Below are 15945 nucleotides of genomic sequence, written 5' to 3'. Positions count from 1 at the left end.
ACGTTGGCGAGAAATGAACACTGCGAGTTTGCATGTTCCCTGCAGCACCGAACAAACCGGGCTCCCCGTGACACGAGAAATCTGATTCGTTCTTGTGAGACGCGAAGTTTTCATGAAAATAAGTGGCAACTCGCGCTTTCAATGACAGCGTACGCATAGCTTCGCGAGGTTTTCTGTAGCCACGTGGGTTAGTTAACATTTTCATTTGAAACTCACCCTGTTTTACTTGCATATCGCAATCGTCAGTGTTTTTTTTTGTTTTTTTTTTTGTAGTGCATGAATCCCATAACATCGTACGCGGGAGGTCGTGCGGGCTCGCGATGTGCTCTTCTGTAACAAAGCAATCTCAAGTTGGTGATACATTAAAGTAGGGCCTCTATCCTTTGTCGGGAAAGCGCTCTTATGGATCGAGCGAGCGACGTTTCTGTTATCTACAGTGTACTAGAAACTTCTAGAACACTGTACTGTTATCCGAGGACGTGTCCGCTCCACGCCTTCGTGGAGCGACCGCTCTCAACGCCGTCCTTCACCAGTGTGTTGGTTTCATAGCGAGCGCTGCGCCGCTTGTTTTTGTACGTTTGTTGATAGGTGGCAGCACACTGCAAGCGATTTGCTTGTTGACCGGTTTGCGAGCAAATTGTTCTCCGCGCCCAGACGTCTCTCTAATTGTAAACGCTGGCGTATATCAGGGGGGGTCAGGGGGGCCCTGACCCCCCTTGTGTTCAGGCTGGGGGGGGGGGGGACCCCTTGCATTGTCTCCCCTTGAGATTTATCTTTCAAACACCATATATTTGAATTGCTTCAGAGATAAGTGTAGTGCAATCAACTTTTTTTGTCAATGCCTGTTTGTTTTGTAGTGTGTGCAGGCCTGTGATCAATACCCTTCAGCTATGGGAGACTATTGAAATCGCAACTGCCGCTTGACCGGTTTCGGAGAAGGCTCAATAGAACAATGCAATTACATGAGCTGGGAACCCATGCTCGCTTTTTTTTTTTTCAAATTTTATTTCAAGGCGTATTTTTAATATTTATATAAATAAAAACAATATGGCCGCTATGGCGAGGTGTGTCCCCCCTTGTGATTGAACTGGACTTACGCCACTGATTGTAAACATGGTGACGCGGAGTGGTCGAAGTCGTTCGGCGGAGGAAATTCTTCAGATTGCTTTCAGCAGTGGATAGAATGGGGAGGTGTGCGGAGCGCATCGCGTTTCCCTTGCCCGAGTGGGTCCCTCTGCACGACGATGCTGCCAGGGGCGCTGCGGCAGAGGGCGCGGGTACAGCCCGCTGGTACAGCCATGGAGGAAGGAAAAACTAAGGAGAGGCCCTGTCGTATCCCAATGCATTGCGAAAAGTGTGGCGGAAGTGACGTCAGATTTGTGGGGCAAACAAACCGGTATGGGGCAAACGAAACAGCAGACGCCCCGCGGCGTGCTCTCCACGGTGGTTCACTTCTGCTCGGAATTGTAGTCCCAGCGTAAACTTAGAGCGTATTGTGCGGTTCGCACGCAGTAAAATGTTGCAAGCAGACGTTTACCAGGCTGTTCGTGCGTGGCAGGCCCGAGCACTGCGTGCTGAAATCCTTCGCGGAGCGTTTTTGTGCAACAGTACAGAGAGTACCGGTGCGTGCCGTAATAAAAAACTTTCAGCCTCTGCCTCATCGTATTCGATCTCACCTCGCAGTAATTTACACGTTCTGCTGGGCGTTAGGCTTTTCTTTTCCTTTCTCGTAGCCCGATTTCCAAATCTATTGCCCGATTAGCGGTTCTTTGCTCGTGTATATGGAGTGGACGCAGTAGCTATTCGACGCACCGCCAACCTATAGTTGACGTAACTTCACGTCGAAAAGAAGACACCCCTGTATTGTATACGCGATCGTGCACGTAAAGTTTGTAATTCCAGTGCGCACACAACACAAGCACGCAGCGAGCGCACACCACACAATACATACAAAACGTAGTCCGATAACAACAAGAAAAGTTTATTGACCTTTCGTTTGAACTACACAGCCTCTAAAACGTACGATGCCTTCAGCGCATGGTATGTATACGGTGCGTCAGACGCCAAAAACAAAATTTCATGTGTGTTCCGAGTTGACAGAACGAGTAAGAAGCAACAGAACGCACATCCGAGTGCTCCGCATGCAGATACCATGCCTTAGTGATCAGTAATGAAGCGAACGTATACGTACACATGAAAAGTGACACCCGGTACTGCCCGCAGTGCACGCGATTTGCACAGGGCTGGGCATTGCGCACAACAGCTGGGCATTGCGTAGCTTTCCTAACGAACACACAGAAGGAGCAGCACGCGTGAATCGACTACGCCGCTTGCACGGCGAAAAACAAAAAAAGGCTGCAATAGTTTCGCGACTCGCTCAACGCGCGCGTGCGCTTGCAAACGACGAGACGGAAATCGCGAAATGTTTCGCTGCTCCTTCGCTAGGAGGCAATGCGGGCGTTTGCGATGCGGAGGCTTCACGAATGTGACGTCAGGGCCTCTCCTTAGGTTTTCCTTCCTCCATGGGTACAGCCGCCGCTGTCGCAGATTGCCCGTTGGAAGGCCACCGCAAGGAAACGCGGCGTCACTTTTTCTTTTCACCATTTACGTAGTCTTTATTGTACACGGGTCATGCATTTGTTAGCTGAGGTGATAATGCCCTATAAAACGAAGGAAACTGATTGCTGGTGCTTGGTTCCTAGCTGCTACGAAAACTCTGAAACCAAAGAGCTGTGTTGCGAAGAAATATACAGTGATAATGATTTACAAAATGTATTAGCAGAGTGTGACGCTGGGCGAATTGGGCATAGCTTAATAAAATATTTGTGGCGCAACTGAGATAAGCAAGGAAAAAAAAGAGAAGACAGGACAGGGCGCCATCCTGTCTTCTCTCTTTTTTTCCTTGCTTGTCTCAGTTGCGCCACAAATAATTTATTATACAAAATCTATGTTCGCCCTATTACAAAATAAGGCGGCGTTTTTTTTCTCGACACCCAGCTTAAAAAATGAAACATCTAATACTATTAGAAAGGAAAGGCTTGTGCTTGTGCCTTCGACTTCTAACGTTCGTTGAAAACAACGTGTTAGATATGGAAGCGCGATTACCATAGCTTGCTCATTAGATCCACAATACCAACAGATAAAACGTTTTTAAAGATATACAGTTCGCATTAGAGACGATCATTATAGGTTTCCATTAAAGACCTAGTTTATTCTTTGACGCACATTCGTCGCGAGTGCACACCCCTCAGATTATATTTGTAAAAACGCTGCTATATATTGAATGCAAAAATATAAGATATTGGCTCTACAAGTAAACTCAGTTCAATCCTTCACTTAGAATTTCGTGATATTTTTTTTTCTGCTGATGCTAAACAAATGCCATTTCGATAGTTAAATGACCAATACACGATTAACTTGCTCACCTGTCAATAAGCTATACAGTTGCGACTACTGCATCGGTATTAAAAGAGAAGGCAGGGTTAGGCATCTTCTCTCGCTCTCCTCAGTGGTCTTTTATTTGACTTCCCGATCATACACCTAAGGAGCTTAGGCGCGCTCCATATTGGGTTGGAGAAATTAGCGTCTTTTTCTGTCTTCCTCTAATCGCCATATATATAAACCTATATATATTGATTCCCGAAATATTGGCTATTGCTTTAGCAAACTCGCGTCAAATGAATCAGCGGCAGTCATAGTTACACATTATCTTTCGGTATGTTCAGCACTTCCTATATACGGCAACGGATTCAACACTCCTGAGCATGCTCCGTTATCTAATACCTGCAAATTTACAAAAAAAAAAATGGGTTGCTGAAGGTAAAGGGTCACCGCGGATTGTATCTTAATGAAATGGCGGACTCATGAGCCTTAGTATCTCTATGTGGACCTCTAGTAATTAATTCACCAGATACGGCTTATACGACAGCTTTAAGGTATAAATGCTTGTTTGCAAAGTGACATTGGCAAATTATAGCTGGATATATTGAAAGACTTCGTACATGTAAGATATTATTGGAGTAAACAGCGTTGTGCATCTCGACAATTAGAAGTTTCTTACACCAGCTTACACTGTCGAATTCCAGGAATGAATTTTTATTCATATAATGCTGGTCTCATGGCGTCCCCGTTGAGCAAACTTTGCAATTATTTGAAACAATAGACCACTTCCCTTTATTCTTTCATCGATATTCCAGAGAAAAACAGAAAAAGGTACCTCGATCGTAGATCTACTTGAAAATATTGGAGTAGCAATAAGTGTTCCAATAAACTTATCATTTGGCGCCACTACATTACGCTATAGTCGAGGGATGTCTGCTATGCTGTATTCTGTTATATAAATGTGACGAAATGATTACCCCTATGGCTTATTTTTCTTTTCCTCTTCTTTGTTCCAAATCTATTTTGTCTAGCTCGATCCTTTATATTACTTCATATCTAGATGTTTACTACCGAGAGGGTAAATAAATAAATCTATCTGATAGTATGACCGCTTACTCATTTAGCATTTTCATTTACTCGATGTTTTATTTTTAATATAACTTTCCAGTTACCCTTAGCTTCATATGTCTTATCTTGAAACACCCAGAGTGTGTGTAGGGTGTGTCCAGATAAGATCGAACACGAGGTCCCGGTCACCATTCCCGATTGTGATGAAATTTACTGTAGGTCTAGGCATTACACCCAGAACAATGGTTTCGCAGTTAGTTTTGCGAAAAAAAATTTTGTTCGCCTGAAAAAATATATATAAATTTTGGCCACAAAAAAACGCTTTTCCGCCAATTTCGCGATTTCTGAATTTTGAGCGCACCTAGGAAAAAATCGCTGCACTTCTTCGTCACAATATTTATTCCCCTTAAAGAACAAGTGAAATACAATCTTATCAGTCTATTATTTTCCTTGCTTGTCGAAGCACTTTTGAAGAAAAAAATCCCAAACTTGGCAAATCGCACAAAATACCTCTATTTCAGGAATTTATTGCTGCAAGCAAGTTAAAGTGAGGATAACGAAAATCCGTACATATGAACTTTGATACCTTCGCTCTCTTTTAAAATAATTCGCGTGGTTTCATCGCGCTCGGTTTTACTCGATAATTGGGCTGAAACGTAAGTGATTTACCAAAAACGCCGAACTTTGAAAATGATTTTCTCAAAAAGGCCATTTTTAATTTTTTTAAAAATCCCTCTGATTGAAGTCAAGGACGTCATCTACGATTGTGCAGAAAAAAACGTTGCATTATTTTGGTTGCTAACAAGTTATAGTGCGTCAAATGTGACCATGTCAGCCTAGCGGCCGTGTCGTTCGTTGTGGGCTGAAACTCGGATATAAGTTGCTAAAAATGCTTGTACGTGACATAATCACAAATCAGCAGCTCCACACCAACAAATGCGCAGCCCGGTGTCATGGTTAAGCAAGCTTTGTCTTGGGATCAGCCGCTTGACAAACCCGCAGCAGCGGCCGCTCGATGCTGCGGGCACTCACATTACATGAGTACCGCTTCGACTGCGGATGAGCTCCGCTTGTGCGCCAAACTATACGCTCAGAGGACAAACGAGAGAAGGAATGCATCACTGTGAAAGTTAAAGGCCGTTAAGTGCCAACAAATGACATAATATGCAGAGGAAAAACATAACAGCAGGGGAAAAAAATACATCCGTGCTGTATTGAAGGAGCTCACTGGGAAATTGCCGGGAGAGTTTTCTTTGCATATTATGACATTTGTTGGCACTTAACGGCCTTTACCTTTCACAGTGATCCATTCCTTCTCTCGTTTGTCCTCTGAGCGTAGTTTGGCGCGCAAGCGGAGCTCATCCGCAGTCGAAGCGGTACTCATGTAATGTGAGTGCCCGCAGCATCGAGCGGCCGCTGCTGTGGGTTTGTCAAGCGGCTGATCCCAAGACAAAGCTTGCTTAACCATGACACCGGGCTGCGCATTTGTTGGTGTGGAGCTGCTGATTTGTGATTATGTCACGTACAAGTATTTTTAGCAACTTATATCCGAGTTTCAGCCCATAACGAACGACACGGCCGCTAGGCTGGCATGGTCACATTTGACGCACTATAACTTGTTAGCAACCAAAATAATGCAACGTTTTTTTCTTCACAATGGTAGATGACGTCCTTGACTTCAATCAGAGGGATTTTTAAAAAAATTAAAAATGGCCTTTTTGAGAAAATCATTTTCAAAGTTCGGCGTTTTCGGTAAATCACTTACGTTTCAGCCCAATTATCGAGTAAAACCGAGCGCGATAAAACCACGCAAATTATTTTAAAAGAGAGCGAAAGTATCAAAGTTAATATGTACGGATTTTCGTTATCCTCACTTTAACTTGCTTGCAGCAATAAATTCCTGAAATAGATGTATTTTGTGCGATTTGCCAAGTTTGTGATTTTTTTCTTCAAAAGTGCTTCGACAAGCAAGGAAAATAATAGACTCATAAGATTGTATTTCACTTGTTCTTTAACGGGAATAAATATTGTGACGAAGAAGTGCACCGTTTTTTTCCTAGGTGCGCTCAAAATACAGAAATCGCAAAATTGGCGGAAAAGCGTTTTTTGTGGCCAAAATTTATATATTTTTTTTCAGGCGAACAAAATGTTTTTTCGCAAAACTAACTGCGAAACCATTGTTCTGGGTGTAATGCCTAGACCTACAGTAAATTTCATCACAATCGGGAATGGCGACCGGGACCTCGTGTTCGATCTTATCTGGACACACCCTGTAACGATTTCTTTCGAGGAAATAGTTACACCAATGGACATTTGCTCATTGGTGCGCACCGCATCTCACTCCGATATATTTTTTCTCGTGCTCATTCCTTCACGAAAATTAGCAAAGAAGGAAAGGAAGATGGTAGCGTGCCCTTTTTTACTGCACTCGCTGAAAGGGAAAAAAAAAAATATATGATTAGCCCAGAAAAGTGTTGCAAGCGAAATAGTGCGAGACCGGTTTGCCGGACATGAGCAGCGCTACGCGGCGCGTCGTCTGCTCGACTCCCCGCGCCTCTGCGTAAAGCCCCTATACCTTACGAAGTATAGGGGCTTTACCTCTGCGCGCCTCTTGCGGCATCCGCGCAATTTGGGGACTGGTTTCCGCGGCCGGTTTTCACACACCCCCTTCTAGCCACCCTAGCAGCGATGTTGAAAGAAACCATCTTGACGACGAGGATTTTTCACTGGTCATAACGTAGTTCAGCGCAAAAAACAGGCAACAGACGAGTGAGAGGACAAGGACACAGCGCATTCTTCCAACTAAAGTTTATTGGATTGGGACGCATGTATATATACACACAGGGAAAGCAAGAAAAGAAAAAAGAAAAAAGAGAAAAAAAAAACCAGGAAGTAAAAACCGAAAGGTGAAAAGAAGAAAAGTGCCGATAAGTCACACACGTGTGTCAACACCGCCCCCCTTCCCATATCTCGGCAAAAACAAAAGCTCTTTGTCAGAAAGACGCAAGGAAGGCATGCTTACGCATGCGTCCCCAGACCGTTTAATTTCCTCAGCCTCGATGATTACCCTCACCCTTTGGTTCCGACTGCGTGCGAGGACCGCAGTGTTATCAAAGAGGGGCCTACACTCACAATCCCGCACGTGGATGCCGAGGTGCCCCGATACTGTCGTTTGGACACTGTAGTAGTGCTCACGGAGCCTCTCGTTCAGGCAACGTCCCGTCTGACCCACGTACTTTCTACCACACGTCAGAGGGATGGCGTACACAACGCCTTGAACGCATATGGAACGGACTTTCGCTCATGGTCTGTGGTGCAGCCTCTTTTTTCTAGAGGTCGAACTGCACAAGCCCGAAAGCTTTTCAGGGGCCGAAAAAACCACGCGAACCCCAGCGCTTTCCCCGATTTTCTTAAGCCTGTGCGAGACATCATGCACATAGGGCACCACAGCTGTCTTCTTCTTATCTTGCGCCCTCCATCTCACTCTGCCCTCCTCCTTCCTCCTGGGGTCCCTGATATCCCTAAGCAAGCCTTCAGTCACAGACGACACCACGTCCGGCGTGTAACCTGCGACCCTAAGGCGGGACACCTGCTCCAGAAAGGCGTCATCCACCTTGTGGTGACACGACTTGCACAGGGCCTTCTGCAAGGCCGAGTGCGCTATTGCCCTTTTCACCAGCTTCGAGTGGCCCGACGAGAAGGGCAGCAATGGCTTCTGAGCACGAGGCTCATACCGCCAACAGGTGTGATGTCTCGAAAAAAAACAGCCTCAAGTCTAGAAACTTGATGGTGTCACCTTCAGGGAGCTCATACGTGGCCTCAAGGGGTTGGAGCTCGTCCTGGAAGACCTTCAAGATAGACATGGCATTCTGTTCGCAACCTGCCAAATCTCCCGAGTGAAAAACCAAAAAATCGTCCACATACCGGAAAACTTTCACAACGCTAGCCCCCTGTAACTGGTTTTCCAGTTTCCCATCAATGCGGGCCAAGAACAGGTCGCTAAGGATCGGAGCAATGCACGACCCTATACAGATGCCCTGACGTTGCAAAAACACATCACCACCCCAGGCAGAAAAGGTTGACTTAAGGTACAGTGTAAGATGATCCAAAAAAACCCGCCACGGAAATACCCAACTTTCCAGAAAATGAATCAGCACCATAGTCATCTATGGCGTCTTCGACACAATGTAACAGATCTTTGTGAGGAATTGAATAAAACAAATCCTTCACGTCAATGAAAGAAGCGGCAAGGGACATACTGGGTTTCAAAAAATCAATGACATCATCGGCGTTTTTGATCAAGAAAGGATCAGAAATTTTCAGCAATCGCAGGCTCTCTAACAAAAACGACGCCACAAGCTTCTGCCACGAACCTCGTTCCGAAATAATGACTCTTAATGGGCACCCTTCCTTGTGGGTCTTTGCCGAAAAGAACAAGTCTAACGAGCATTTCTTGCACCTTTCAATACTGCGAGCCAAACTTTCCAAACCTATGTTCTCGCAGAGTTTCTTTGCTTGCCTTTTAACTTTCAACAAAGACACGTCATTCCGCCGGTTAAACGACGCATTAATGGCCTGAAGTGCCTTATCTTTAAAGCAAGCATAGGGCAAAACCATGAAACCACCCTCTTTATCAGACACGTAAGCAAGCTTAAGTTATTTTCCAGAAAGAAACGCCTCACACGTGCCACAGGGGTAACAACATGCGAGGGCCTGGCCCGAAACAGAACGTCAACACCTGCGGAAACACACCTAGCACTGTCCGTTTCATCCACCCGAGACGACACTCTCATAACAAACGATAACAGTTCAGCACTTGACCTCGTAGGTTCTACAGCGAATTTTGGTCCCAAATTAAGCGTCCGTATCACGTAATCAGGTAGACGTACGTCACCTTCCAAACGAACACCCCTCTGTGGGTCCCGCAGTTCCGCTGAGCGTCCAGGGCGAGATGAACATAGCAGAAGAAGCTGTCGTCTCCACACAGACTCCAAAGAGCACTCGATCACACCACACAGCTCACGCCACCTTTTCCGCTTCAGATGGCTCCGTCCGTGTTCCTGCTGAAGCCGGATATGTAAAGCAACCTTGTATACCCCAGCCTGACGAAGACACTCAGACCTTATGACCTTGCACATCCTTCTTCCGTGACCCCTGGAAGGGGCGAACTGTCCAAAAAAGACAAAGAACATCCGGGGGGAGCAAGTTGAGGCGTAGGCAATAGGACATGGAGCGTGCTCGGCACAGTTTGACGATCACCAGAGAAATGAGAAAACTGGAGTGAACATTGAAACATGAAAAAGAGCCCGATGTACTAAAAATGTAACTCAGTAACGTTGTTTGTTGGGCGAGTTGGAACGAGTCAGTCATAACGTAGTTCAGCGCAAAAAACAGGCAACAGACGAGTGAGAGGACAAGGACACAGCGCATTCTTCCAACTAAAGTTTATTGGATTGGGACGCATGTATATATACACACAGGGAAAGCAAGAAAAGAAAAAAGAAAAAAACCAGGAAGTAAAAACCGAAAGGTGAAAAGAATAAAAGTGCCGATAAGTCACACACGTGTGCCAACACCGCCCCCCTTCCGCCCCCCTTAGTTGGAAGAATGCGCTGTGTCCTTGTCCTCTCACTCGTCTGTTGCCTGTTTTTTGCGCTGAACTACGTTATGACTGACTCGTTCCAACTCGCCCAAGAAGCAACGTTACTATTTTTCACTGGACGTAGAAGGCTGTGAAAGCACCGAGAGTGACAGCGACGATGAACGATCAGCTGCTAACTCACGAGGAGCGAGTTGCACTTCACTTCCCCTCGTGCGTTAATCTTCTTTCACGCTCGTAAGTCACTTTGATTGTATTTAATGTATAATATCCTTGAGCGAGATCAAAATAAAAGCATAGTTTTTGTTGTGCATTGCATGTAGCTCAATTATTGTTGATATTATGGAGCTCCGCATGCCGCCAACATGCTCGAGCTCAACCAGCGAAGCGAAATGGTTAGAGCGATCTAACGTGCAGTCACGGCCGCAATCCACGCCTCTCGGCTAACTTTTCCTGTACCTACCGGTTCCTTCCGAACGGCATTGTTGCTCGACGAATTTTTCGCAACTTCGAGTTCTTCGACGTTGCGAAAAGCATACGTGTGGATTCTTTTCTATATTCATGTTTCCATCGGGCTGATCGAACCTGCAACATGCGAGTGAAGTGAATTACACACGGCTAGAGTCTCAGCATGGCAGTGACACAAGCGCTACTGAATGGGATGTTGAATGCTTGTGTTCCGTTGAAGAAGTAACTCCGCGGTCCTGACTGCGCAAGTATAATGACGACGGCGTAATATATTTGCAAACCATCACCACGTTAAACATGCTGTCCCGGGCAGCAGCGATGGCACTACTCGCTGGTGGCCTACTACTAGGGCAAATCCGTCAGGCAGGCTCGGTGCGTACTACTTCGGAGTGCCGTTCAGTTCATACGCCAATTCTAGATGATGCAGTTTTCTGTAGCACGCACAGGATTTAGCAAATCATCGTTGATGCACGGTAACGGAGCTGAAATATAACATTTCACACCGCAGCAAATAATTAGGTGGCGAGCACTTAGCACTTTCCGTTGTTTGGGAAAGTATTTTGGTCTCATATCCATTTCAGTGCAGCTCATGACTTCATCCGATGAAAGTGGCACGGGCCGTGCGTCCGCACGTCCTACCTGTTCCTATGCTAACAAACGGGAGAGTCTGGCGAATGGGCGGGGCAGTGACGTCGCGGCACGGCGATGACGCCGTTCACGTCACCGCCACGCCTCCGCTCCGGCGTCTTCCCGCGCGATGGCCGCACGGCTAAGTTTATGTACGCGCTGTTAATTCGTGAAATCTAGCGCTGCTAAACAAAATTTCGCGAAAGCGAAATTGTGCAAGCACGTTGTACACAAGTTTAATGAAGAATATGGAGAGAATTAGACGTGTCCAAATAATCGAGAAACTCAGAAGGATAGACTGTTGGGCGAGTTGGTAATTGATTGCGGAAACAAATAGCGCGAGAAAACGTGGGACTAGCAGAAGAAAGCAACAATAAAGGTTCAGTTGTTAGTGTGCGCTTGTCCTGTTGCTTTCCTCTACTAGTCCCACGTTTTTTCGTGCTATTTGTTTCCAGAATAATCGAGAAACTGAGTTGTGTACGCCGATTCGAGTCCACGACGTTCTACGATACGCGCTGTGCTTTTAGAGCGCAGCTCTTACGCGCCTGTTCCTGCGTTGTTCGGCATCGCCGTTGGCGTCGTAGGCGTAACCGATAGAGCGAACGAGGACGAAAGACAGCGAACGCGGAGTCTGTCGATATCACGAGCCACTGGCCTCTAACATCGCGTTCTTCCTCCGTAATGCGTGCTCGCCCTTCGGTCGGAGCTCGTGCGCATGAAGGGCTGGCGGGTGCGCTGCAACTGTCTCGCTTGTCGTGACGGGGACATCGATGTCAGCGTTTCGCTTGGTTCGCGACGCCTGCAATGCACAGAGTGGTGTGCGTAGCACTCGAGCACTGGCAGTTTATGTGGCAATTTATGTAGCAAATGATGCAATGCGGATAGACAGAACTTCAAACACAGTTGGCGTTGACTCAAGACAAAGCTGCGCTCAGAATTCGCATGAGGGAGTATCGCAGTCATCGGTGACTTTTCGTGCTACGAATTTAAGACCTGCGGGTTTGCGTCTATTTTGGCTTGTGTTCTTGATTAATCTTTTAAAGCTTAGGTTCAATAATAACGACGCTTGTTAATGTTTCTGACGCTGATGATGTTTAGTACGGTTCCGCTGGCGCTTCTCTGCACAGTGATCTCGTGAAATGTTTATCGACCCTGCGATGATGTTCGCTCCGAAGCTGGAGTTGAACTGTTATGTGTACTATATATATAACATTGATTTCTTTATTTGCTTCGGGAGCGGAGTACCGGCGAGTGCGCAAGATCGCTACAGTCAGAAATTGGATCTCCCATGCTCGCGCTTTCAACAGTATGGGGGTGTTCATGCAAGCAGAATTAATGGTGTTGAATGACATGGTCACTAAAACATTGCTTTTAGGGTGAACGCCTTAGATTCCTCATGAAACGCGCGAACTGACTGGAGTGCCGGGCTTCGGCGCAAACACAAGTGAGGCAAAATATCATGTAATGACGTTAGCAGGACGTCGTAGATAGCTCAAATTTGTGACGTGTCAATGACGTTATGCTGACGTCGGATTACGTTACGTCCTCTGATATTGTCATCACATGACATCGGCGCTTTGCACAGCCTCTGTCGTCGGCCCACCAATCACGGAGGCAATGCACGACGTGCACAAAGCTTGCAAGGCCTCCGATCTTCGAGGCAGTAAAAATCATGTGACGACTTCACTAGGACGTCATAAATAGCTAGAATTTGTGACGTCATGTTGACGTCACCTTATGTTACGTCATTTGATAACGCCATCACATGACATCAGCGCTTTGCACAGCCTCCGTGATCGGTGGGCCGATCACGAAGGCAGTGCGAATCGTCGAAGCCATGTGATGACGTCATCGCGTGAAATCACGTTATTCGATGTCATCATGACGTCACAAGCTTTGGTCCTATGGTGACGTCATTACGTGATGATTTTTCGCATCCTCGTGTTGACGCCGCCGATGCGGGACGCCGACGCCGCGGACGCTGGTGGTCAATTTTCGTGTTTGCTGAGGCATCTAAGGTTTTCGCCAGAGCAGGTGCAGGGCCCCTAGCAGGCGAGTGTTAAATTAAAACACTACTTCGTTCTGCTGGTCTCTGATAGAGGACATCCTGTTGGTTTACTTTAGAAAATTATTTTTAGGCTCAACTTCTTCACGATCTATACTTCCTAATCACGAAATTTCATCCAGCACATGAGGGCCCCTTGCTATATGTAGAAGAACTTCCTGCACGAGCACAGATATCGTGCACTATACGTGCATGATTAAACAGCGCAAGGCACATTCGCTTAGCACAGAGGCGCGGATTAATTTACATGCGAGAATTAAGCGTGAAACTGGTAGCATGTACACAAGCGGCAACACAGCGGCAAATGACACCATAGGCTGAGTCACAGAAACGCAGACCACATACGTTTCTGCAGACCACATAACCTGGTCTGCGCGTAACGTGGTCTGGACGTTGGCGATATCGAAATAAATCTTCCCCTCACACCATCACGGTACCATCCCAACCTCGTGCTCAGAACTCGCGATAAATTACGTAAACACTTTATTTGCCCAACGGTTGATATTGTGCCCGGGGCTAGGCTGCCACGAATGGTGGATCCCTGGCAGCCTAGCCCAGGGCACAATATCAACCGTTGGGCAAATAAAGTTTATTCAACTCAACTCAACACATCACGCTTGGCACATAGCGTGATCGCCGCAAAATTTTATTCTGCCGAAGCGTTCGAAACGCGAACCATAAAACTCCCCTTTTCAGCGTGACAACATGATTTTTAAAGTATGTGCGCCTGAAAGGGCCCCATTGCAGAACAAATAATACGTTTGTGTTAATGGCACGCTGTTTACAATACCAGCGATAGTCAAGCGAAATACTCAAGTACGTATCTCGCACAACACGGGCAGTCGGTCGGGGTCCATTTGCTGCGTCTGACGTTTCTAATCCAAAGACGTCGTTGCTTCTTTTTCTTGGGAAGCCTAAAAAGGCGGAAACCCTGCGCGCTGCTGTTTGAGCACCCAGCCGCGCAACAACAGCCCATCGCACGCAAAAAATTCAGGCATAAATACGAGGAGCAGTCGCCATGAATACGCGCGCGAGACCGTCGCGGCTCCGCCAGACTCCTCGCCGCGCTGCAGCCACTGCCGCCCGCCGGCGGCGGCGAGGAGAGAGGGTTTACGTCACGAGGAGAGGGCGGCGCTGGGGCGGAGCGCGGAGGGCGGCGAGATGAAAGAATCGCCAAACTCTCCTGGGTTGACCCTCCTCCTGGCGCCATCTTGAATCGCACGGCACGCCACCTATAGTTCGTCGGCATTGCGAATCGCCCCTCTCTACAGAAGACCATAGTAACACTGAAGAGTTACCGGCAATTAGAACGAACTTCTCGCGCGGATTTACGCTTCTGCGTGAATTGAACTTAATTATTTATTTATTTTGCTGGATAGAGATTGATTCCATCAACTATGTGACTAGTGCATAACTGCCAAATGAATCGGGTCTAAAATAATCTTTCTATGTTCACGATGAGCTACACCTATTTCTTCTGATTACACTGTTAAAGAACCGTTTACTATATGTTGCGGTTTGCAAAGTTCGAGAGCATCTTCAGGAACCCCAAGCGCATTATTTGCGATAAAGAAAGTCTCACGTATACCATTTTTTCCAAGCTGCAAAGAAAGCCCGCCAAATACAAAAAGAACCACGCGACTAGCGCGTTCGCGCGCCGCGCACATGCTGCCCTCATCTCCGGTTTGACCGAACGAAATCAGCTGCGGCCGCGACTCGCCGGCTCCGTTGCAGCGGCAGGCCGATAAGTGGGCGGTAGTTGGCGCGCGTGACGGTGCATGTTGTAGCGAGCACGGGCCAAGAAACCACCGTTAAGTTATCCATCGCTGCCACGGAGCCGGCGAGTCGGGGCCGCAGCCGATTTCGTTCGCTCAAACCACGGCTGAGGGCAACATTTTCGCTGCGCGCTAATGCGCTAGTCACGTGGTTCTTTTTTATTTCGCGGGCTTTCATTGCAGCTTGAAAAAAAAAAAAATGGTATGCGTGAGACTTTCTATATCGCAAATAATGCATTTGGGATTCCCGAAGAGGCTCTCGAACTTTGCAAGCCGAATTTCTTGCCTAAAGTCAATATTTAGAAATTTAATTCAATAATCCTAATCAAAAATTAATGAATTACCAAACAAAAATTATCTGTAGTGCGCAAGGTGACTGTCAGCAATTTGCAACTGATTTCACTCTCCTGCCTCTAATATCGTATTTTTTAACCTTTGGCTAAAGATAGCTGGGACACCCTGTATATATATTGTGTGTGTGCTTTTGTGTATTATTATTGCTATTATTATCGATGACAAACTTTATGTCAAGGAATCGATCGTCCGTGCACGTTACTCAAAGGTTAATTCAAAGACAAGCTTAATCAAAACGCAAAGTTTATATTGACGCTTTTTGGAACAGCGTCATATTCCTTGTAGATCAGCTTCGCCGTACGCGATCGGTCTAGAAGGCCACCACTGGGCCGAGTATACTGCGGTCACCACGAGTTTACTTACTGTGTGCTTCACACCGTCTCTGTTAGTTGATGCTCGGAGTCAACGTGATTGGTTCGTAGCGATAGGCGTAGGAGATTTCATGTTAATTTTCTTTCGTACACAAAAATGCGCGCTATCGTGGTGCATTTACTTATTTGTACACTGCAGCCTTGAAAGAATATCCACTTTCTAATATAGATTCATTTATTTCTAGGTTAATTGCCAATAAAATTGTTTTGTTCCTTTATTTCGCACATTTTTCTTCG

General features: G+C 46.4%; 1 protein-coding gene across 3 annotated transcripts in view; it reads right to left on the bottom strand.

Moving 5' to 3' along the window:
- The window catches only part of LOC119395641 (gastrula zinc finger protein XlCGF71.1-like), a 214371-nt gene that overhangs the window by 22983 nt on the left and 175443 nt on the right, over nt 1-15945 (bottom strand). The gene's annotated exons all lie outside the window — the stretch shown is intronic.

The sequence above is a fragment of the Rhipicephalus sanguineus genome, chromosome 6 (assembly GCF_013339695.2).
Source record: "Rhipicephalus sanguineus isolate Rsan-2018 chromosome 6, BIME_Rsan_1.4, whole genome shotgun sequence".
NCBI lineage: Eukaryota > Metazoa > Arthropoda > Arachnida > Ixodida > Ixodidae > Rhipicephalus > Rhipicephalus sanguineus.
Note: the sequence above shows the minus strand (reverse complement) of the source record. Positions and strands in the feature narration are given on the sequence as shown.